We start from the raw sequence: 25,117 nt of genomic DNA on the forward strand, positions 1-25,117 counted from the left end.
AATGAGGCATCACTCCCTTCATGTGCAAAATGAGCTTTCGCAAGTCTTTTCCTTGCTTATATTCCAAGCTAAAGGAATCTATTTTGAGGAATATTTTGAAACTCTTTTCTCTTTCACCATATAATTTCTCGATCTCATTCCACTTCTCCTTTGAAGTTGCAGTTGGTTAATATGGTGAATTAAGGATTCATCTTGGTGCAAAATTATTCTAGCTTGGACTCATTCATCATCTTTGATGGGACATGAAATGGGCCAGCACTGGCTATAGCACTAGCCGGACCTCATGCTCATGACACACAAACACCCTCACGGCCTCGCGGACCAGGAGTGTCTATCAAAGGTGCACTAAATGCATTCGTAGTTTATAGTCCAATGTTTCCTTTAAACTCCTCGGAGGGAGATCCCAAAGTACATAGGCATAACGCCTCGATCACACACATATGGAGGCAACCTCACGGTAGAAACACCGCAGCCCCACTGCAGCTCTCCTACATCGCAGGGATTGGCCCTTTGATGCACTGCTAAACATATAACACAAACGAACACAAAATCCTCTCTTTTATATTTCTTGTATTTCCAGGAGATATACCATGTTTCCTCACTCAACAGTCCCTTAGGAAACCGACCCTCTATCCTACGGCAAGGGATAACCTCACACTCTCAATCGTGGGTCAAAGTCCTAAGAAAACAATTGCTATACAGTCCAGGAGATTTTCCTTTGATACCATGAACCATGCATAGTGCATAATGGGAATGGTTTAGTGCACAAACAAAAGAAAATCAGCATTGTGCATCGTGCGAAACCAATCTTTTCATGATTTCCATGCTAACGTTTATGTACTGAAATGAGGAGAGACACCGAGCCTTACGCTCATGCTGCCTTTTTCTTTATTTTAAAACAACCGCCTATAGGCATGATGCAACACCTAAATCAGATTTAACATTATACTTTGACAGTCAAACTCCCCTCTCACTTGCAATCGTTGATAGGTGTAAGAGTCGTTTTATGTGTATTTCTTTATAGAGAAAGAGATAAACACGGACAAAACCATAGAAACAAGGGTAAAACAAGGCTAACCTCATGCTCTACCTTTATTATAAATTGCACAAACAATTATGTAATTTTTTGGATTTTTCTTTTTATTGTTTCCTAAATTTCTCCCATTTAAAACCCATTTTTCACCATTTTTTGGTATTTTTTCTCTATTTTCTTCAATAAAAAATGACTAGAAGTTAATATTGATCATGGGCTGTGGCCCTTAGGTTTGTTAACAGCAAAATTTCAGGTTTTGTTGATGTTATGTCTCATATTTCCCCTTTATTTTGCAAAAAACCCCCATTTTACCCCTTAAATGCGTGTTTTACGGGCTTTATACCACTAATTTCAGCCATAACACTTATGATTTTCTGGTTTTTAGAGCATAAACTGATAAAACTCATAGCAAACAGCATTATGATGCATAATCAGCCCATGGGAACAATATTTCATCAACCAAATAGCATAAAAACTCATTTTTCCTTCATAAAATTTGAATTACCGCTTAGGCTTTGTGTCTCGAGATCTCAGTTTTGCTATGGGACTGCGTGTCAGCCCTCATTCAATGTATAACATCTTCAAGATCAGCAATCTTCATGTCTTAATTGATCCGGAAGCAATCCGGTCTCATTCGGACAAGCTTTCCTTCACCATTCTTCATTTTCCTCTTGCACACAAGAACAGCCTCTTAGGGGAGAGAGAAAGAATAAAATCAGAAATCTTCATCCAGGCCATCATTGCGCGAGTGAGAGGCGGCGATATGATTAGCAGGCAGAGGGTAGGCAAGCCCCATAGTCACTTGGGTAGGTTGTGTGCAGCTAGGCATCTCCATCATCAAGATCCAAGCGCATTTTTCGGCGCCTAATGGCGCCCCCTTCATGCCACGATTTGATGCATGCTTCATCTCCAAAATTTCATGTGACATTTAAATTTTGGGCTCCCAAAGGTCACTTGCCCATTTTGCCCAAATTTTGTCCACCCCTTCGCATCTTGACCGTTTCCTTGGCCATTTCCTCGTGTCCGGTGTCCAAATCGAGTGCTGTAAATTTCTACGTGTCCGGCTTGACATCCCGCATTAGCCGCCAACTCTTGACAACCCACAAGGCAGTCTGAAAAATTATCAAAAATCCACAAGTGTCGCTCGGGCGCCTTTTAAGAGTCGTATTTCACTTGGTGCTTAAAATCGTCCTAGCTGGAGGCGCTGCCTTCGACATTGAATATTTTTCCCTTGATATTCGTAATTTTTGGCTATTTTTAAGCACTTCTCGATATCAAAACTCCACTCTCATTGGTGACCACGGGATAGGGCGACTCAGACTGTCGAATCCCACAGTAGATCTGCACAAAACAACCAAAGGAAGCATCAAGCTGATACAAAATAGATACATACTAAGCACAGCACAATGCTCACCCTACCCCCTGACAAAACCAAGGCATGACATCCACAAGGAGTAGGCCTAGCATAATCTGATAGAAGGTCCGAAGCTAGTCACTAACCAACTGTGCCAACACAACCAAACTAAAAAGAACTATCAAAGAAGTTGCCCTAAGTGGTGGTCTAAACTACCCACCTAACTAAGGACAACACAACTAGGAGCTCCTACTAGGTGAGGACTCCTATAGCCTGATCAAGAAGTATTTGCTTTCAGCACATTTCTTCTTTTAGGGTTTTTATTCTTCCATACTCGTGCATGTAAAAAGGAGGGAGCTGAGCGTAGTGACCCAAGGAGAATAGGGCATCCGTACCCAAGAACCTAACAAGCCCTCGCAAGGCGACACTTAATCCTTTTCTAGCACTCACTTTTATTTTCGCTTCAACCTTCCTTACTTTCTTCTTTTCCAGCAAGATGCCATCCCTAGGAAGACAAGGCATCGGCCCCGCATTTGGGCCTCGGGTCTGACTTGTCCCCAGGAACCTACCAGGCCTTCGCAAGGCAATAATCAACTGCTTATAAATTTGCCTTTCTTTTCTTTTATATTCGATTTTGATAGGTGGCTAGAACCCCTTTTTACACACCTTTGTATATATTTAGTTCTTTGAGATATTCAAGGTTTCTTTTCGTCTCTATCATCATCACTTTCCCCTTTTGGCAGGCTTCTCTAACTGCCTCACAACTAACAAGTACTCTTAGAACGGCTGCCTAGCAGGCTAGCAGAACAGGGTCACTAGAACTCCCTTCTAAAATAGGTCTTTTGATGCTTGGCAATGTCTTTACAAGAGGCAACAACTACTCAGACCCCCCCAGACATACCTAACCTAAACCTGGGACTTCATGCCTTGGACTCCGGTCCCCAACAAGAAAAGAAAATCCCCTACAAGTACACAGACACATATAGCAGAAAAAGACGGTACTCATAAAGGAGAAATATCACCTGGATAGGGCCACGAGAAGCTTCCACGCAACAAAGGCTCCTTCCAAGCTCTTCTTCGAACCTGTCTAGCATAGAACTATGACAAGAAACCATTAACCTCACCTATACTAAACAGACAACTGGCCCTCTTGGTCTAACGAAATCTGGACATAATATCCAAAGTAGCTAGCCTTCCTAGCTTAAAACTAGATAGGTCATTTTAGTCCACATAATACTTATGTCCTTGGCATATACATCACACCCTATCAGACTACCCAGGGTGCCAAGGATAGCATATCATAGGTCGACTAGCCCCATGCTACTCATGCAAATTAGCTAAAAGCTTGATCTTGTATTTTTTGATCTTAGGTTTTTTTATAGAGCTACAAGTCCAAGCCTTTCCATCAATAACTCATCAATAAGGCCGATCCCTTCTTGGGCACTATGAGCTGAATGAACGGCCTCAGTGGGCTCACATGTCCCACATTTATTGTAATCCGAATAAACTGGCCATTCAAGCGACTGAGTGGCTCCTTTGGGAGAAAGAATCATAGCTTTGTACTCATTCGAACCTCCCCTATTTGGGTTTTTACATAAATCAGTGCTGCGACCCAAACTAGGTAGAGCTTCGAGCCTAGGCACATCACATGGGTGTATCCCAAGGCAGTGTATATTGTTAGATTTTGAAGATTTTGGGTCTCCAAACCCATCTCACATTTCCCTTAATATTCTTGCATTCCCTCAATTTGCTGCACTGGTCTAACGAACTCAATGCAAACTTATCCCTATGGCCAAATGGCCTCACATCCTTATGATCTTTATGAAGCACAGGTGAACTTTTAGAATTTTGCATCCTCTTTACAAAAGATGTCTTTACTTGTTTACGTCCATACTGCAAATTTTTTCCCATAAGAACCATGCTTTCATTGAAGGGAACAACATCCACCCAGAAGCATGATTCCAACACCAAAGGTCTCTCAAGAGCCTTACTAGCAACAAAATTAGAACCACATGCAGAATGCTTATCAACACTCATAGGCCCATTGGTTCTATCCATGTTGCCATCACAACTACCTCTCGTGGAAGTGTTGCAAGCCCTAATGGGACTTACATGGCTTAGCACCTGTTCACTGAGAGGCATGTCATTACTACTCATAGGATGGCCAATTTCTGCTTTGAGATTTTGGCCACCAAGGTTCCCCTCATAGGCTGTCTTAGTATCAACAAGTGAGCTGTCTTCTTGCAGAAATGATTGGAAGCTAGGATGCACTTGTACTGAGTGGGGAAAACTCCAAAAGTTTTCCCAACATCTCTGAATATGACCCTCATAATCAATGGCATGCAATTTTGCTTCCCTTAATGACTTAGGATTCCGCAGTTCCACTTGGATTTGCGTATTAATCTCTAAACCATTCAAAAAGAGCTCACATAGCACATCATCTAGTAGTGCACTGGCTCTTCTTGGCCAAAGCCTAAGAGTACTATCAAAGGCTCTAGCATACTCTTTAACAGAAGGATAAGACTCTTGTCTAAACTGCATAAGCTACCCTAAGACCTAAATCACAGGGAGTTGCTTTTCATACTCATCTAGAAATCTATCACACGACTCCTCAAATGATTTGATCGACCCTCTTGGGAGGCTCCAGTACCATTTCCTTGCCTCTCCATTTAGGGTACTTGGGAATACGAGCATCCGATGTATATCGTCGAACCCACTTGCAATGCAAGTTAGGCCATACTCTCTTAAATGAATCATCGGATCCTCATTTGGAAACCCATAAAACACTGGGAGATCCCTATAAAGAGGAGGACATTTAGTCCTTCCTTTTGGGATCAACACCGGGTCATTAAAATCTTCATATTCATCATGATTTGGGTCCAACCTCTTAGGATCTTTAACCTCTTCCATCCCCACCCTTTTCGGTGTAGGGGGGTTAATACCCTCATTGACATCCCTTTCTGCTAACTCACTGAGTGGTCTAGGGAGTCCTATAAGTTTCAACATGTCATTTTGATCCCTTCTTAGAGGATCTTCCATATCTTTCCCTTTAAAAGGAAAGTCCAAAACTTCTTAAAACTTGGGAACCGTGCCTTTTAAGCAACGGTTTTCCCTTGACAACTAGGGCTTCTAACATCCTTGTGATGCCTACTATGTTGTCATGGTGGCTCATTATATGCCATCGTATTAGAGGATGGGGTAACCACTACTTGGCTACTCTTTTCATCACATAAATTATCTTCTAAAAGGACTCATGCTCTACATAATTAACTAAGTCCATTAGTAAGTTTTGTATGGGGAAAGCCAAGTTCTTCCATCCTTGAACAAACCCCATTTTATGTATAATTTAGGGTCCCTTTAAGCCCTAGATTCGAAAACCGCCACTTATAGGCAGCTCCCGGCAGACGCACCACTGATGGGACTTGAAATGGGCCAGCACTGGCTATAGCACTAGCCGAACCTCATGCTCATGACACACAAACACCCTCACGGCCTCGCGGACCAGGAGCGTCTATCAAAGGTGCACTAAATGCGTTTGTAGTTTATAGTCCAACGTTTCCCTTAAACTCCTCGAAGGGAGATCCCAAAGTACATAGGCATAATGCCTCGATCACACACATATGGAGGCAACCTCACGGTAGAAATACCGTGGCTCCACTACAGCTCTCCTACATCGCAGGGATTGGCCCTTTGATGTGTTGCTAAACATATAACACAAACGAATACAAACTCCTCTCTTTTATATTTCTCGTATTTCCAGGAGATATACAATGTTTCCTCACTCAACAGTCCCTTAGGAAACCGACCCTCTATCCTACGGCAAGGGATAACCTCACACTCTCAATCGTGGGTCAAAGTCCTAAGAAAAGAATTGCTATGCAGTCCAAGAGATTTTCCTTTGATACCATGAACCATGCATAGTGCATAATGTGAATGGTTTAGTGCACAAACAAAAGAAAATCAGCATTGTGTATCATGCGAAACCAATCTTTTCATGAGTTCCATGCTAACGTTTATGTACTGAAACGAGGAGAGACACCGAGCCTTACGCTCATGCTGCCTTTTCCTTTATTTTAAAACAACGGCCTATAGGCATGATGCAACACATAAATCAGATTTAACATTATACTTTGACGCTCAAACTCCCCTCTCACCCTACCGTTTAATGTTTTGCAATCGTTGATAGGTGTAAGAGTTGTTTTATGTGTATTTTTTTATAGAGAAAGCGATAAACACGGACAAAACCATAGAAATGAGGGTAAACCGAGGTAACCTCGTGCTCTACCTTCATTATACATTGCACAAACACTTGAGTAATTTTCTGGAATTTTCTTTTTATCGTTTCCTAATTTTCTCCCATTTAAAATCCATTTTCACCATTTTTTGGTATTTTTCTTCAATAAAAAATGACTAGAAGTTAAGATTGATCATGGGCTGTGGCCCTTAGGTTTGTTAACAGCAAAATTTCAGGTTTTGTTGATGTTATGTCTCATATTTTCCCTTTATTTTGCAAAAAACCCCCATTTTACCCCTTAAACGCGTGTTTTACGGGTTTTATACCACTAATTTCAGCTATAGCACTTATGATTTTCTGATTTTCAGAGCATAAACTGATAAAACTCATAGAAAACAACATTATAATCCATAATCAGCCCATGGGAACAATAATTCATCAACCAAATAGCATAAAAACTCATTTTTCCTTCATAAAATTTGAATTACCGCTTAGGCTTTGTGTCTCAGGATCTCGATTTTGCTATGGGACTGCATGTTAGCCCTCATTCAATGTCCAACATCTTCAAGATCATAAATCTTCATGTCTTCATTGATCTGGAAGCAATCCGGTCTCATTTGGACAAGCTTTCCTTCACCATTCTTCATTTTCCTCTTGCACACAAGAACAGCCTCTTAGGGGAGAGAGAGGGAGGAGAGAGAAAGACTAAAATCAGAAATCTTCATCCAGGCCATCATTGCGCAAGCAAGAGGTGGCGATATGATCAGCAGGCAGAGGGTAGGCAAGCCCCATAGTCACTTGGGTAGGTTGTGTGCAGCCAGGCATCTCCATCATCAAGATCCAAGCGCATTTTTCAGCGCCTGATGGCGCCCCCTTCATGCCACGATTTGATGCATGCTTCATCTCCAAACTTTCATGTGACATTTAAATTTTGGGCTCCCAAAGGTCACTTGCCCATTTTGCCCAAATTTTGTCCACCCCTTCGCATCTTGACCGTTTCCTTGGCCATTTCCCCGTCCGGTGTCCAAATCGAGTGCTGTAATTTTTTCGCATCCGGCTTGACATCCCGCATTGGCCGGCAACTCGTGACAACCCGCAAGGCAGTCTGAAAAATTATCAAAAATCCACAAGTGTTTCTCGGGCGCCTTTTAAGAGTCGTATTTCACTTGGTGCTTAAAATCGTCCTAGCTGGAGCCGCTGCCTTCGACGTTGAATATTTTTCCCTTTATATTCGTAATTTTTGGCTATTTTTAAGCACTTCTCGGCATCAAAAATCTGCTCTCAATCTTCTATATCCATAGGGTTGGATGGATCAATATCTTTAGTCCCTTTGATCAAGGGCCCATCAAACTTGCAGATTTGAGGCTTTACATCAACATAGGCCATGATAGGAAGGTCTTACGAATTATACAAGGAAATGGTAGTTTCTAATTATTTACAAGGTGGAAAATAAGAGCAAAAGTAATTAAAATGAAGTTTTAGTCCAAGTGATTAGAAGGCTAAAAGTAATTGATGTGTACTCAAAAAAATAAGATCACTAGATAAGGATAAGGAAATGGTTCATGTGTTTATATATGATATATAACCTACAATGATCAAGAGTGAGATGATGAGAGTTAAGAATTTAGGGGATATGCTTAAGATAAAAAACCTAATCTCTTCAAGACATAAAATATTGTCCACAACTAATTTGAACCAAGATCATGATGTGAAATGGAGTATTAATGCTTACAAGCAGTAATCTCAAGTTCATGCCTCACTTAATATGTGAAATGTCTCGACTTTTTCATGTCCATTAAGTGTGTCCAACTCAAAGAGAGAGCTTTTAAATTTGTAATAAAATCCATATAATATTAATTAATATAATCAGTGTTAGTGACTTCCAAGGTGATTAAAGTTGGAATGAGAAAGCTTAAACCTTTCTGGGTATGACTACCAGCCACACCCATAGTCAGAGTTTTGCTCTTTATGAGCACATAAGGATGAATTTCAAGAAACCCTTTTAGGATTAGATAGCCCACTTGGGGGGCTATTAAAACCCCATGGGTTACAAATGATTGTGCCCCCTTATAGCCCGTGGCAACACTGTAAACTCCACACATTCTATAACTAGACCATTCCTGAAGAAATGGCAATGCTAAGCCCCTGTGTGCCCAATGTCAGTGGGCTCAAATGTGCCACACTGCTATGCCTTGAGGTGGGGAGAAAGTTCCTAGAAAAAACCTTGCAGAGATATTGCCTCCTTTCCTCCTCCATTGGCTAGTGGTCAGAACTAGCTGTGTAGGAGAAGAAGATAATATGAGAGAAATGAGACCTTATGCACTTAAGTCAAGATGGAGTTAGGAAAAGTATGTTTGATCAAAGGTGGCTTTGATACCAGGTTGGAAAATTAGAGTGAGAGCATAAAACTATATGCACAAGAGGGAGAAAATAGATCAAGTACAAGAAAGAAATCTTGATTAAGTAAGTTGCTCAAGTATAACTAAGGTACACTCTCTCTTCACTTGAGAGTGACCTCCAAGCTATTTCTATAGCCTCAATGTGGGCTAGGTTTAGGGTTTCCCTTACCCTTCAATTTATTCATACCTCACTTTCCCTCATGGACCCTTTCTTACTTAGACGGATCACCTCCTAGAAAGCTTTACATGTTGGTTCTTGGTGGCCAATGATTTTCCAAGATAATTTTGCATATATTCAGTGTTGTGATGTTTGTCAAAGACACAATGCTAGGGAAAATGATAAGCGACCACTTAATTCTATTCTTGTGACTTTGCTCTTTGAGAAGTGGGACATTACTTTTCTTGGACCTATATATCCTTCATCTACTATGCAAAAGCATTATATCATTGTGGCGATGGGCTACTTTAGAAAATGGTCTAAAGCTTAACCTACAATGAAGGACAATGCCAAGGAAACGACTAGTTTTATTATGGAACAAATTATCTATTTTTTTGGTCCACCTAAAGAACTTGCATTGTCCGACCGCTCCCTAGCATATCTTGATGAGATCCAATTGTAAGCTTTGCTACATCAAGAGGTAGGAAAGAAGAGGATGAAAGCACTCCATGAACTTTGTGCTAAAAGATATAAATATGTGAAGGGTCAATTGGTCCTATATTATGATGCACATCGGAAGGCATTTTCTGGCATAGAACCCAAATGGGATTATAAGATCGTTCGTGTATAGGAAATAATGGCTCTATAGCCCTTTTAGCACATTTGTAGGGGGTAGAGTTTGAAAATAAATTAAATTCGAATAAATTGAAGCTCTATTATGTATAGGGGCTTATGCCAGACTTGGTGCCTTTGCAAGCCTTCCAGAATCTAGCTTAAACTTACATTAGGTGCCAAGGCAATCTAATGGGTAGAATCATTCCTTATCTTAAATATTTGTATTTAGAGCTGTGTTACCACTAAGGTTGAGTGATCTAGTGGAGTAAGGGTGACCATATTACTGAGTGGCAAGATGGATCTTTCACATGGGACATTAAGGTATATTTTCACCATTGCTATAGGGTTCTTATTATCATTCCTATTGAGTTTAGTGAGGAAGAGAGATTGTACCTGCCATACATCCTCTCTCTTAACTCGACTTTGACTACCATAAGTACAAGTAGGTTGATTGGTATGGCATGGCCTATCAATGAAGAATGGGTATATACTTTGTATTTTGATGGAGCTTCACAAGGGCCTACTAAGCATGCAATTGCTGATATGGTTATTAAAGACCCCCAACATAGAGTCATATGAAAATGAGAGTTTATTTAGGCACTGCTTTTACTATTAACATGGCAGAATACAAGGCCTTAATCATGAGGTTGAATATAGCCCGACATAGTGGTATCTGCCATTTATTAGTGAAAGGTGATTCACTATTAGTGATCAATTAAATGGGACCTATAGTGTGAGGAATCTCATTCTATGGATGTATTATCGTGCAACCTTGGATATATTTGAGATTTTTGAGACAATGACTTGTCACTTAGTTCCTCATCACAGTGGAACCACTTTGCAGATTCCTTGGAAAATTATGCATTTGTTTAGGATGTATTTCTCAATTGTGGTCCTTAGAGGTTATTAGAATTGTCCAATCTTATTAGCTCAGGACTACTATGGGGACTACTTGTTTTGTTGGCATATCTTGTTATGGCTAGTGATGGTTAGTATGGGTGATGAGCCACGTAGCGATTGACCATCTTCCTATTCTTTCGTGGACGCATAGAATAGTTCAAGGACACATTTTTTGGATACCCCTTGCTATATATGCAGGAGATTAGCTAATAATTTGATGCATTTAGTGTAGGGCCTAAGAAACCCATTCCTTGGTCTAGTTTTGTGCGTCACTAGAGTTTATGTGGGGACCAAGGGTTTGCTTTTAACAGTAAGTTGTTGCGTGATGATGTGCTCTATGGCTATATTTCATAAGGCCAAGAGGGCCATTTCTTTTGGAGTAAAATTATTTATTTCATTAGGCCAAGAGGGACATTTATTTTGCAGTAAGCTGGGTTATCTCATTAGGCCAAGAGAGCCATTTGTTTATTTTGTGTGGGTTCATTTGATGGTTTTATGTTTTAGTGTTATTCTGCATATTTAGGGGAGGTTTGAGCAATTTTCCACCTCCTATGAAGGCATTGTCAAGCATTTGAACAACTTCTTTGAGGTAGTCCTTAGTGACCCTATCTTACTAGCATGCTAGACATCTATTTCTAGGAGCTTATGTTAGTTGTGAGATAGCTAGGGAAGCCTATCAAAAATAAAGATAAAAAATGATCAATATTTATGAAAAAATATATAAAATATAGAGGTTTGTAAAAGGGGATTCTAACCCCTCAAATAAGAAAATAAAGGAAGAAAATTTCCTAGAATAGATGATCATTGCCTTCCAAAGGCTTGGTAGATTCCTAGGGATGAGTGAGACACCTATGGCCAATACCTTATCTTTCTGGGAGTGACATCTAGCTAGAAAATAAATAGATAAGGATGGTTGGAATGAAAATAAAAGTGAGTAGAAGAAAAATAATTTAGTATCACCTTACAAGAGCTTGGTAGGTTCTTCGGTACACAGAGATAGGACTTGAGGCTGATGCCCTATTCTCCTTGGGTCACAAGACGCTCAACTCTCTCCTTTTTATATGAATTAGTATCGTCTTGAAGTATAAAAAAGTGATAAATATAAAATATCTAAAAATAAAAGACCAAGCTATAAGAGTCATCACCTAGTAGGTGTTCTTGTTCCAGTTATTCTAGGTTAGGTAGGTAGGTCACACCACCACTTATGATGACTCTTTTGGTAGTTCTTTTTAGCTGGTATGTATTGGAGCAATTGGTTAGTGGTTAGCTCTAGATCTTTGTTAGATTATGCTTAGCCTATCCCTCATGGATCTTCATGCCTTGATTTTGTCAGGGGGTAGGGTGAGAGCTGTGTTTGTGTTTTGTTGTCTATTTTATTTAATTTAAGCAGCTTGATACTCTTTATGGTTTCTGAATGTGTAGATCAGTTCATGGATTTGATGGGGTGAGTCGCCCTATCCTGTGGTCAGCGATGAGAGTAGAATTTTAAGCCCAAAAAAGAGAAAAAAGTATACCGATTTTTGTTCATTTGAGGTAGCAATAGAAGCTTGTTGGATGCGGCAGATGCGAATCGGACGATTTTAAGTAGCCGTGGAAAGGAAGCTTTAAAAGTAATTCTGAAGATGAATCTCGAAGAAATATCCAATTTTTAGTAATTTATTCAAGTGTAGAATGGAGTGGAAAAAGTTTCATAAAGTGCAGGACTCTAAGGAGACATACATAAATTTTTGGATGGCAATTTGGTCACTAAATGCACGAGATAGCTCTACTTGGGCACGAAGGGTCAACGACACAATGTAAAAAGACTTTAGGGGAAAGGGGTGGTGACATTTTGGAGCCTGCAACCCCCCAAATATTCACGTGACGATAATAAAATTTTTTTAAAAATGCATGCAAAAAATGCCCTCTTATAGGCGGCAATGCCATGAATGGAGAGGCTGGGGAGACTAGTGAGGTGAAGAATAATCATATGATTTGGTTACACAAACCTCCTCCTCCAATTTTCCACTTTCAATCACCGCCTCCGCCTCTGTAAATGATGACCTAATCAAAAAGATGGAAAATTAGTATTTCTCTCTCCTCCCTCTTCCTCCTCTTATAGGCAATTCTTGTGAGATGATCGGGATGGAGATCGGTTGTCCAGCTTGAATCGGATTAACGTGGGACCATGCCAACACTGAGTGGTGATGACTAGCATTGTTTGGAGACCAATGGTAGGTTTGGTCCATGTCTATAAAATCAATTCTTGAGTTCCAAAATATGAAAATGGGTGGTAAGCCTCTTTTATAATGGAAATTTGGATTCTTTTTGACATTTTATGGTGCAAATCATGTTCATATGTGATGAAAACTAATTTGAAGCTTGGTTGTGATGAATTTGAGGGTTGTGAACCATAAAATGCAAAACCAATATTTGTAATTGTGGGTATTTAATTTTTAAAAAAATCCATAATGCGTGTTTTAAGATAAAAAATGATGTTTTTCTTGGTTTCGGGTCATCAAATCATATTCATACATTATGAAGAAACATACATGGAAACATCTCTTAGCCCACCCATTGCAAGCAAGACCCTAAAGGATAGGAAAGAGGGGGTTTTATGTGTTGAATATGATTCAAAATTTTATTTGGTTGCTGCACTTTTCATATAGGTTTCAATCTCATTTTAAGTGTTAGTAGGTACAATGGCACGGGTAGTCTGACACTACCTTACATGCGGGGGATTCACTAGTAGTAATAAGGAGACGTCACCTGCATGCAAGAAATATATGAAAATAGCCCTTATCTACCCCCTATTTATGGGACCTTACCTTATAAAATGTACCTTCCTTCCTTTAAATAACCCCCCTCCCTTACACTCACGTGGTACCATATGGTAAACCCTAGTGGACCCCCCGGCCTACCTTATCATCGCAGCAAAGTCATTAGTGAAGGAAAATCATGGAAAGACTTTTTGAGCACATTGACAATGCTAATTTCATTTAAGTAAAATGTTTGTGCACTCAAAGTCATCCACGTCTTTGCATTGCATTAAAGAGAACTATCTCTTGGATGCATAGCACTTGGTTTCAAACTATTGACCCATGATGAGTGCGACACTCTCTATGCTGGAGGTTTAGTATAATCATTTCCTTGGGGACTAATTTAGTGAGGAATACACTATCTCCTAGAATGAATATTGTGAAGAGTGGAATTTGTGCGTATGCATTATATGTTGAGATGGCTCATCTTGGGGCCAATCTCGAGGGTGTAGGAGAGGCGTAATGGGGCCACAATGATAAGCTGGGGGGTGCTCCCTTTCATTGTTTTATGAGGTGCTAGCCACCTTCTACTTGGAGTTAAGAAGGGAAACACGTTGTACTACAATCTAGAGATTATATCTACAAACGTGTTCTTTCAATAAATAAATTTGTAGTGTCTATACGATCCTGGATGCAAGGCCTTGGGTCTGTTTAGGTGAGTATAGGAAGCATGACTAAAGCCCTAGAGCTAGTGTCAAGCCTACCTTTGGTCCCGACAACAAATGAGGGTGAGGCTACCATTATAAGACTTTTAAGGTTGCTTTTTGGTTAGGATGGCATAACTTGAGAAAATAAACTCTAAATTTTTCAAAGGTTGGATGCAAGGCCTTGGGGCTATTTAGGTGAGTATAGGAAGCATGACTAGAGCCCTAGAGCTAGTGTCAAGCCTACCTTTGGTCCCGACAATAAATGAGGGTGAGGCTACCATTATAAGACTTTTAAGGTTGCTTTTTGGTTAGGATGGCATAACTTGAGAAAATAAACTCTAAATTTTTCAAAAGTTGGTGCATTAGAATCCTCTCATCAAGATGTTTCCAATGATATGTTATATGATATAGTTTTCAGATACAATTGATATATTTATATGTAGGCCTCCTTTTTTTAATAAGACGATGACATGGAGATTCTTACGAGGCCCAAAAGTGACATGGAGACCCGTGGTTCTAGAAATGGACATATAGATCACCATAAATTGATTTATTAAGGAGCAAGATCCCTAAGCATGGGTCTCTCAAAGTTCGTCATTAAACTATGCCTAATGGACATGTTATCTCATTTTAGGAACTTGGGGGAAATGGCAACTTCCATGCATAATAGCTTAGGATTTAGTCACATCAATTATCAAAGGATTATTACCACTCAATTTGGAGTGGCAATCAAATAAATCAAGCATGGGCTTTGTAAAGTTAGTCAATAATTAAGAATTAGAAGCTAACTAGATCTATATGATATAGCAAGTTGATCTTTTTGGAAGTCCACTAGTGAAGATACTTAAAGATATTTAATCTCTGTGACTTTTATTGAAGGACAAGCTATTGGCATAGAAAGTGGCAATGGATGAGTTCCTACTAGATAAGAAACTAATAAGGCTAGGCCTCATGAATGCTAAATGTCAATGTTGTGGTTAAGATTCATGTTGTCATGTTTTATGGGATAGTTGCATTGCATATGCAACCAGTCAATCTTCCACATATTTGTAATGCATAGGGAAAACATATTATTCAAAATATCCATAATGTAAATATGATCAGCATGCTTAAAGTTGATGGCCTTCAAATCTCATCCTTACTTTCACCTTAGAAGGCATTTAGGAGTCAAGAGTATAGAGGTTATTGAACACAACAATATTGAAACAAAATGGGTGTCTATAGCATCCAAAGTCAAATGGTCCCTTAATATGTATTGCATGTTAGGCAAGTTAGAGAGCAAGAATCTAACCAAAGTCTTGATACTTTTTGGATGGGAGTACATCCTTATTTTCACCATAGAAGGCATTTAGGAGTCAAGAGCATAGAGATTATTGAAGACAACACTATTGAAACAAAATGGGTGTTTGTAGCATCCAAAGTCAAATGGTCCCTTAGTATGTATTGCATGTTGGGCAAGTTAGAAGGCAAGAATCTAACGAAAATCTTGAGAATTTTTGGATGGCAATATATTTGAAAATATGTGTGAGTCCACTGAACATGGTGTCCCACTTCCTAGAAGGCAATATCTTGAGAGTTTTTGGTTGTATATATCACATTTGTTGTTTTCCATATACCATTAGTATATATAATATCTATGCAAATCTAACCTCTTCATAAGATAATTATATGAACCATGTGATGTCAACCAAACAACGCCTATCTCTAATTGCATACAAATAATGTTACTAGACAAGACAAACCTGGAACTATTATTGATAAAAGTAAATAATACTAGTGTCTAACTCTTGGTTTACATATTCTTGTCCATCATATCACCCATCCACTTCCCTATAGCTTCTTTCATTTTTGTTCAATATTTAGTCACTACCACATTGCCATATATTCTTCTCTTTGTGAGCTTCTTGCACTTTTACTTCATATTTATTCACTATCACATTGCCAATGCCATATATTCTTATGTGTGATCACATTGGCTAGCCTGTTATCATTGTGTCTCTCTGGTACAAGGACAATTGGTGACTCACTTTCAAATATTCTTGTACAAATCTTCAACAAATATCTCACTTGTATTTCTTATAATCACTTTCCTTATAAAAAACTTGCAAAAGTTTCAAGGATTGCCACCCTAGCAATCAACAAACCATGTATTCACCCAAAAAAAAAAAGATGAGATTGAAAGAGTTACTTAAAGGATCTTTTATTGGGCTTATTTGTAGACAATGACAATGTTAAAATGAGGAATACTCTTGATGACGACAAACTTGAACATGCCAAAATAAATGGTTACCATGATCTAAATTAGAGGTCTATCCACCATTTTAGTGGTCCATGACTATGTTTAAGAGTGAAATGTGCCATTGACAAAAAATAATAATTTACAGTCATCCATGAGTGAAATGCGTCCATGACAAAAAAATAATTTCAAGAAGTTGTAATTCAGACATTTGAAAAGCCCCATAAAACCTCTTGAAAACTCAATAGAAACCTCCTCATCCAAAGTAAAAGTCTATCCAATATTTTATCTAAAGGCAATGGACGTGAAATTTTATCTAAGATGGAATGTGTCCATGACGAAAACCAATGTGGCAAGAGGCTTACAATAAAATTGAATTTGAAATAGTATTGGCAATCTTGTTTCTATCTTATTTTCTATCAAGTTGAGCTATACAAATTCAAGGATCCAAGTAGAGATGATTGGAAGGCTTGCTTGGAATATATGAAGATGTGGTAACCTCTAAAAATAAATAGCTATATATCTTGTATGAATTTTAGAGTCCAATTTGTTAAAAGAACAAAACATGCATCGAAATAATGAAAGACACAATATCAATGAAAGAGACAATGTGCAAGAGATTGTCGGGAATAGCAATCCACTATGACAAGGGCACAATGGTTGAGCACCAGCTCACACACTCCACAAGCTCCCTCTCTCCACACCAAGAATCTAATTTATTTTGTGGTAGGACAACTCCTTTATTTTTGTCTATGAAAGGAGGGATGTGCTCGGGGGTGGGGGGGGTTCTACCTTATAAAACATGTAAGATACCACATGGGCTCAAAAGAAACAATACTATATTTAGTAAAATTTATAGGATTATATTTATAAAATGGAATTCTAAATTACAATTTTTTAAAAAAAGTAAGTTTAGTAATGTAAAATGGATCATTATAAGGCCTTATATCATGTAAAGAAAGGGTATTTCTAAATATTATCCTTTGAATGCACATTATATACATGATTTCTTATAGATTGGTTCCCCCTAGGGGAGTATAGTGTAGGGAGTGCACTTTATAGAATATGTAAGTTACCACATGAGTTCAAAAAAATGATATTTTATTTAGAAAATTTTACATGACACTATTTACAAAAGATATTCTTAAATTGCAATTTAAAAAAAATTATACTTTAGTGGAGTAAGAGGGATCATTTGATGGCTTTATAGCATGTAAAGAAATGATATTTTGAATACCCTTTGAATGCGTGTTATATAGATGATTTCTTATAGGTGCATCCCTTGAGGAGTGTAGTCATAGTCCATTATCCATTCATGTACTTTGGCACCAAGACTACTCCACTAGAGCATCAACATGCCCTTCGGGTCCCCTCACGTGAGACAACATAAACACATATGTCACTCATCCCAGCATGAACTTAGTGCTAGACACACTAGTCCAAGGTTTGGATTGCTAGAAGATCTGAACTTGACGACACACATCAACTCCACCAATAATGAAAGAGCATTAGCATGTCCTCTCTTCACTTGCATAGTTGCTCCTTTTGGCTAGGAGCATATGCAGATATGCAATATCACTAGAGACAAGAAGAACCATCCACTCAAGCTATCGGTAGGGCATGAACGAACCAAGATGATATAGATATATATGACATCTTGTGCTTTGTCAAACATGACCATGATATCCACCACACAAAGTAGTAACATGTGTTTTGTATATTCCTTCTCTTCAAATGTGACACTATGCCATACCATTCCTTCTCTTTGCCTTCATGTACACTCAAGGAGTCCACCTTATAGAATACATAAGATACGAGGTGAGTTCAAAGAAAAGGGTATTTTATTTAGTAAAATTTACAAGATTATTTTGTAAAAGGAGTTTTTAAATTATAATTTGAAAAAACCCGTATGTTTAGTAAAGTAAATAGGGTCATTTTATACCCTTATTGCATATAAAGAAAGGATATTTCTTTATACCCTTTGAACTTACCTTATATAGATGTTTTTTTATAGGTTTATCCCCCAGACATGTACATGATCGCTACTTTATCACATCACAATGGAATCAAATATTCCTTCTAAGATGGGAGCAATCCAACACGCTCACTATATAGCATAATTAGCATCACAACACTGATCCACAGATTCATGATATATGTTAGAATGGTGAATCTTGAGATCACACAGAGATGAATGGGATCATAATGAAGTGAAATGATAAAGAAAAGTAATTGCACATTACCTTGGCTAGGACAGAGTAGCAAAGGGAGTGTGATCACCTACAAAAGATCTCAATACAAAACACAAAGAGTAATGACAAGTAACTCAAGCACATGAACCACAACAAAAAAAGGCTTCATATGAACATCATAAAAAGGAAAAGCATGTGAAAATTCAATACATGATAAATTTCATTTCTTAACAGTAACAAAATCATTAGAATGCAAATCAAAAGGCAAACTTATAGACCATAATGATCAAGGTGAGAAACACCACACTAGGGTAATGATATCATGGTCACAATGTTTGCCATCATTAGTGTTTCACAGCCATTGATAGCATCCGTCCTTTGATGGACCATCAATAGTTATGAGAATACTATCAGGTAGGTGTAACACATCCAAACATGTGCTATTAATCAACACTTGCAATGGACATAAACAAAAACCTATGCAAATATCACTGCCAAATCAACTGCATACATATTACTTGCCACTAAAAAGGAAGACATACAAGGGTATAAAGCCTTTAGCACACAAGCCACACACTAGATCAAGCCGCATCTCACACTAGACTATCATACACAAGTACCAAAACACGTTAATGAATGATGAAGAAGGCTACATGACCCTCTTGATATGCTATTTTGGCTAGGTCAATGGCTCCCAAAGGATCGACAATAAGGAGAGAGCCGACTAGTCACTAGGATGATGTATCATTTTCAAAAAGCAAGGCTTAGTACACATAGGATCAAACAACGACAATATGTGTAAAGATGCATGTTAGAGCAGCTTGTCGTAGCCTAGCTATTCACACAACACACTAGCCTATATCCATCAACCAAGCAGAGTGATCAATTCTTTATAGGACATATGATCCACATATGCAACAAAGTTGAGAAAACACAAGTCAAGGTTACAACCAAGCATAAGGTCACAGTAATGCAAAAAACATCTTTATTAATAATCCTTAACGTGTAATACCATGTTAGAAGAGCAAAACATGCAACAAAATAATGAAAGACTCAAGATTAATGAAAGAGAAAATCAATGTGCAAGATGTAACTGTGAATAGAGATCCACTACGACAAGAGTACAATGGTTGAGCACTCACACACTCCACAAGATCCCTCTCTCCACACCAAGAGTCTGCAAGTACATGAATGGATAATGGACTATGGCCACAATCCCTCCTTTTATAGATAAAAATAAAGGAGTTGTGCTACCACAAAATGGGATGGCCAATTACCAAATAAAGAATAAAGAGGGTGCCCATAAATAAGGCCATGAGCACCCCCATGAACATATGATATGACTTGCTCTAACACCGTTATGCTTCAGTATAGTGAACCACCCATTTGAGTATGGAGTAAAAGATGGCTCCAAAATATGTGTCATTATGTTCTCATTTAGAAACTCAACCAATTTTGTGGAATAGGTTCCCAATTCCAAGGCATATGTGGCATAATTAAAGATACCATGAGAGCAACGATACTCTGCTTTGATGGCATTTAGTTGAAACATGTAAGATATTTCTCTTCGGCCAACTATGCGTGATTGCTTTATTTTTCATCTCCTCCATCGTTTGTCAATAAGTTTTCTCAATCATATGTATTTCATAAATCTCTTAGATACTCAAAGTATTTTATTTTCTATTTAATTAGTATTAAAATATTTTATTACTATTTATTATTTTTACCAATTAAATTAATTTTTTTCTTTTTATTAAAAATTTCTAATTTTTTATTTACTATTAATTTTTTTAAATTTATCATCACTAATTATGAGTTTTTCAAATTATTATTAACTTTCTTAAGTTATTTGGATTCATTGATAAAAAGTTTTAATTAGTTTTATCTATTATTGGTTTTTAAACATTTTAAGAGTTACTTCAAATTCTTTAATAAACTATGTAAATTTTTTAATGCTTTAAGGATCGTCAATATATTGAGAATTTTATTTAAATTTTTTGTCAATTTAAAAAATCTTTTACTTTTAAAAAGATTTTGTATGTACATGTATGTATGTATATATATATATATATATATATATATATATATATATATAAGCCCTTAATTAAGCCTTTATTATGGCTTAAGGGAGGTAAGGGAGCTATTCAAAATACAACCACACTCCCTTTCCCTTCCCCTCTTGCTCCCCAAAAGAAAACTATTTAAAAGAGGGCCCCTATATAGAATTAGAAAACACAAGAAGGAGACTACTCTTGAGAGAGTGAGAGTGAGAGTCAACATGAGAGAATATTCGAGAGGTGATGAAAGTTTTGCAAGAAGGAGATTGTGTCCATTCATGTGTCGGTACCCTACCTTGGAAGCCCTTCTTTCCAATCACTTTTTCCTATCTCTCATGGCCCCACACAAGCACATTAATATGGGAGAACCATCAACCAACTAAAATGCTGAGAATACGATTGTAAATATAGTGGAAGCATATTATTTTATTTTTTTATATAATTCATGTTGTTCAAATCTTATTTGTAGAATTTCTCCTAAATTAAAATTTAAAGATTATCTTATCTTTCCTAGATTTGTAGTTATCAATAACTTCCTAAATTGAAAATAGAGGTGGAATTATGTCAAAAATTTTAAAACTTAATATTTTAAACTTAAAAAAATATTGAATTAACTTAAAAATCACAGTTAGTAATTAAAGGAAACTTTTAGAAAATAAACTATACATAAAACTCAGTAATTAAGAATAGAAATTTGTTTAAAAATTGGTTAAGATTATTTTAGAATATTTTAAAAATAAAAAAAATCATATTTCAACCCTACAATTTATCTAAAAAAATTTAAAATTTTTATATGGTTTTCTTATTTAGCAATGCCATTAATAGTCAATAGAAATTGATATTTTTGTTACTATAGCTTAGAAATCATGTTTAAGAGGTAATATTTTTATAGATTCGCAGTTGAATCAAAAAATAAGTTTGGATTTTTTAGTTTTGTTAAAGTACATTTAGATGCACAATATATTAAAGTACATTCACGTGCACAATATTAAACTCAATTCTATGAGTTGAATTCTTAGTGGATGAATGGAAATTGTTGAAAAATACCATAAGAAAGTTTTTAATTTACTGGAAACTTTATGAAAGTTTTGAACACTATATTAGGGATTTTTGGAATTCTCATATAGTTTGGGAATTCCCAATATAGTTAATATTTGACGACATGATCAAATCTTGTCCCCTTTCTTGAAAGTGGAGTCTATCCTAATTACCATATACGTTGTCTTTACAAGTCTAACTTTGAAGTATGGATTAAGATTTAGCCACATGACCAAATCTTTACCCCTTATTTGAAAGTGGGACTTGGGATCCTTGTTTCGAAAGGAATGATTGTTGGAAATTTGTTAACTAATTGGGATTTCATTATATTTATGGAACAATACTCTAATTATATCCATGCTTTTAGTAGCTGGATGGCATTGAGGTGTGAGGCTATCACGAAGGCCCACTTTAGATACTCCTCATCCAAAGTTGTATGTAGACTATCTAAGGTGGTCCACCACCGCTTAGGTATGTTGTGTCTCTTATATATGAAGGTTCTCCCTTATGGTGGGCAAAAATGAATGAGGCTTTGATTAGAGATTATAATCTCGATCTCGATCCTAAGATAGAGGAGGAAACCTATGCGAGCCCAACATGATTGAGCATTGGAAGGCCTGAGATTAATAAAATAAAATAATATCCTTTCTCAATGCATTTTTGTAAATATTATAGTTGGCATGTTCTATATTGTCATGCTAAATACATCTACAAACAAATCTTATTGATTTTGAGGTCCTTGTTCTAAAGATCATCTTTTTTTTTTGCTAATTATGCAACTTGTAGCTACAAATCTGGCATTTTATTTTATTAATTTACCTATCATGTCACCCTTGTTTGGAAATGTAGTGAAACCTAGCTATTTACTCACTTGCTCTATCTTATTCAGAACTAGGAATCACCCAAATTCTAAGAGCCAAACCAGGATACCTATGGTTGCTAAGCAACTCGATAAGTATCATCCTGATAATGATCCGTATAGCATTATGGAACAATTTGAGCAAGGTATATAAGGCAAATAGCCTCACGGACATTGCTCAACATGCAAAAGCTTTCAAACTTTGCCTAACAGACAAAGGAGAATGTAATAACTTCAATAATCTCAAGAGTTTCTTCATCAAGAGATTCTCTGAGGTGGGATACTTTGACAACCTCATCATTAGGTTGATGAACGTTAGTCAAAAGGACAATGAGGATATTCGAGACTACATCACCCATGTGCAAAGTCTCTTTGAGAGAATCCCAGCTACAAAAAGCAACCTAGCAAACGAGTGGTCTCCACTATGTTCATAAGTGGAATCCAAAGGCAAAGAGCTTTACAAGGCCTTGGTGAGCACCTCAACCCTACAAGGGGATATGCTAGCTAGGGTCTTTTAAGAAGCTATAGGAGTGGGTGACCTGCTCAAGGAGAGGAGCTTAAGACCCACAAACCGAGACACCACTACCTCTAGAATTGGAGAATGAGCTACAACCATTAGTGAAAGATCTAGCCAGAGCACCCAAGGCAAGGGAAAGAGTGTCAACTAGAGCTAAGAGTTGACGGACGCGAAGCTAAAGTTGGCTAGGCTTCAAGAGATGATGAGAAGGCTAGCGTGACCTCACCTATAATGCATGCATAGTATAGAATAACATATTAGAGAATTTAGGAATCTCCCAAGTCCCATTTTTAAATAAAGGGTAAAGATTTGTCCATGTGGCTAAATCTTGACCCATACTTCAAAGTGGGACTTGGAAAGACAACCTATATAGTAATTAGGGTAGACTCCACTTTCAAGTTAGGGGATAAGATTTGATCATGTGGCCAAATATTAACTATATTGGAAATTCCCAAACTATATGAGAATTTCCAAATTCCCTAATATAATGTTAGAGGAAACCACCTTTCGACTGAGTGCATGGATCCTAGATCTAGAGCATGTGCCAATTGTGGTAGCTTTGGTCATGATGAAATGCATTGCTAACTAGCAATGCAATTTTCATACTCATAGCCACACAATCGGCCTTACTACCTAGATAATAGACCATTACCTTCTAGAAGGGGGGCTCCACTAGCTCTCTCAATATCCAATGATTCAAAGCCAACTATCCCTAGGATGGACATCAACCCCACAGGGATACCTAGACCACATGGACCCATAGTGATCCATAAACCAACAAGCGATGCTACAATACATTACATAGAGGAGCCGAACGATGACAAAGCATACGTTAACCCTTACGTCTCATATGAGAAGAGGGCAATCCCATCTTGATGGACTATAGACTAGTGCTGGCGATGGCGTTGAAGGGGAAGAGGGAAAGGTCTAGGAGGATAGAACGAGAAATGACCTATGGCACCCGAGACACATTCTATCTCAATGCCCCAAAAGAGAGCTAGCCAATCAAGACAAGGCCGACTTGAGATGCCCTAAGTGTGGGATCTTACACTTTTATGCCAAGTGCCCTAGGTGGAAACCTTCTGCTAGTTTGGCTCTCATGACATCCTTATCATTGGGGATTCTCGATGTTGAAATGCTTGATGGTGAAGCCATGCCAATTCGAGTGAATATCATGACCCAAACATAGGCATGACTCAACAAAGTGAGATATATCCTTGTAGATCCCTTTCCACCAATAGTGTTCTTTGATATTATCATCTGTAGCCCATACACGTGTGCAATGCCTGCTAAATTGAGTGAACCATCTTGGCCCAGTGCCAAGTGTGGCAGAGCCCCAGTAATAAGGACAAAGAGACATGTTGTTGTGGGGATGCAGAATCTAGAAAAGAGCCAAATAGTCAAAGGTCAAATCGTTGGAAATGTCCATGCCATTGGCCATATCAACAGCAACCAAGTACGATGACTATGTGTAGGAGCTCCTAGGAAAACTTGAAAAGATAAAGGAAGACATGAAGAGTGCTATAGTGAAGTTAGAGATTGAGAAGGATGTGTTTGCTACCTACCAGCCAGAGAAGAAAATGTAGATAACCATCTATCAAAGGCACGTGAATGGCCTAAGGAAGGAACTAGAAGCAACAAAGAAAATGGAGGTGGAGAAGGAAGAAGAAAGTGCAAAGTAGCTACAACTAGAGAAGGTAGAGGAGAAATGGAAGTAATGGACTTTGCAAGCCTCATACAAGGACAAAAGAACATGGAAGAGCAAATTGAACAACTAAAAAACCTAGGAGAGGAGCTCACTGAAGAGGCGAAAAGGGTTAAGACACAAGCCCATGCAGAGTTCCATAAGGAGAGGAGATAAAAGAAATGACTATTGAAGGAAATACAAGAGATTAGGACCCAGAAGGACAAGGAGTCAACTAAAAAGGTGCTAGAGGTAGAGAACCGACTCCTTGGGACCCTTGAAGAGCAAGAACGATTGAAAGAATAGATGAAATTTCACAAACAAGACAAGGAGAAAATGCTAGGAATCTGGAAGGAACAAGAGGAGGTGGTGACAATGCAATCACAAGAGCTGAGGC

The sequence above is a fragment of the Lygodium microphyllum genome, chromosome 19 (assembly GCF_053477565.2).
Source record: "Lygodium microphyllum isolate KBCC chromosome 19, Lygodium_microphyllum_v1.1.10, whole genome shotgun sequence".
Classification (NCBI taxonomy): domain Eukaryota; kingdom Viridiplantae; phylum Streptophyta; class Polypodiopsida; order Schizaeales; family Lygodiaceae; genus Lygodium; species Lygodium microphyllum.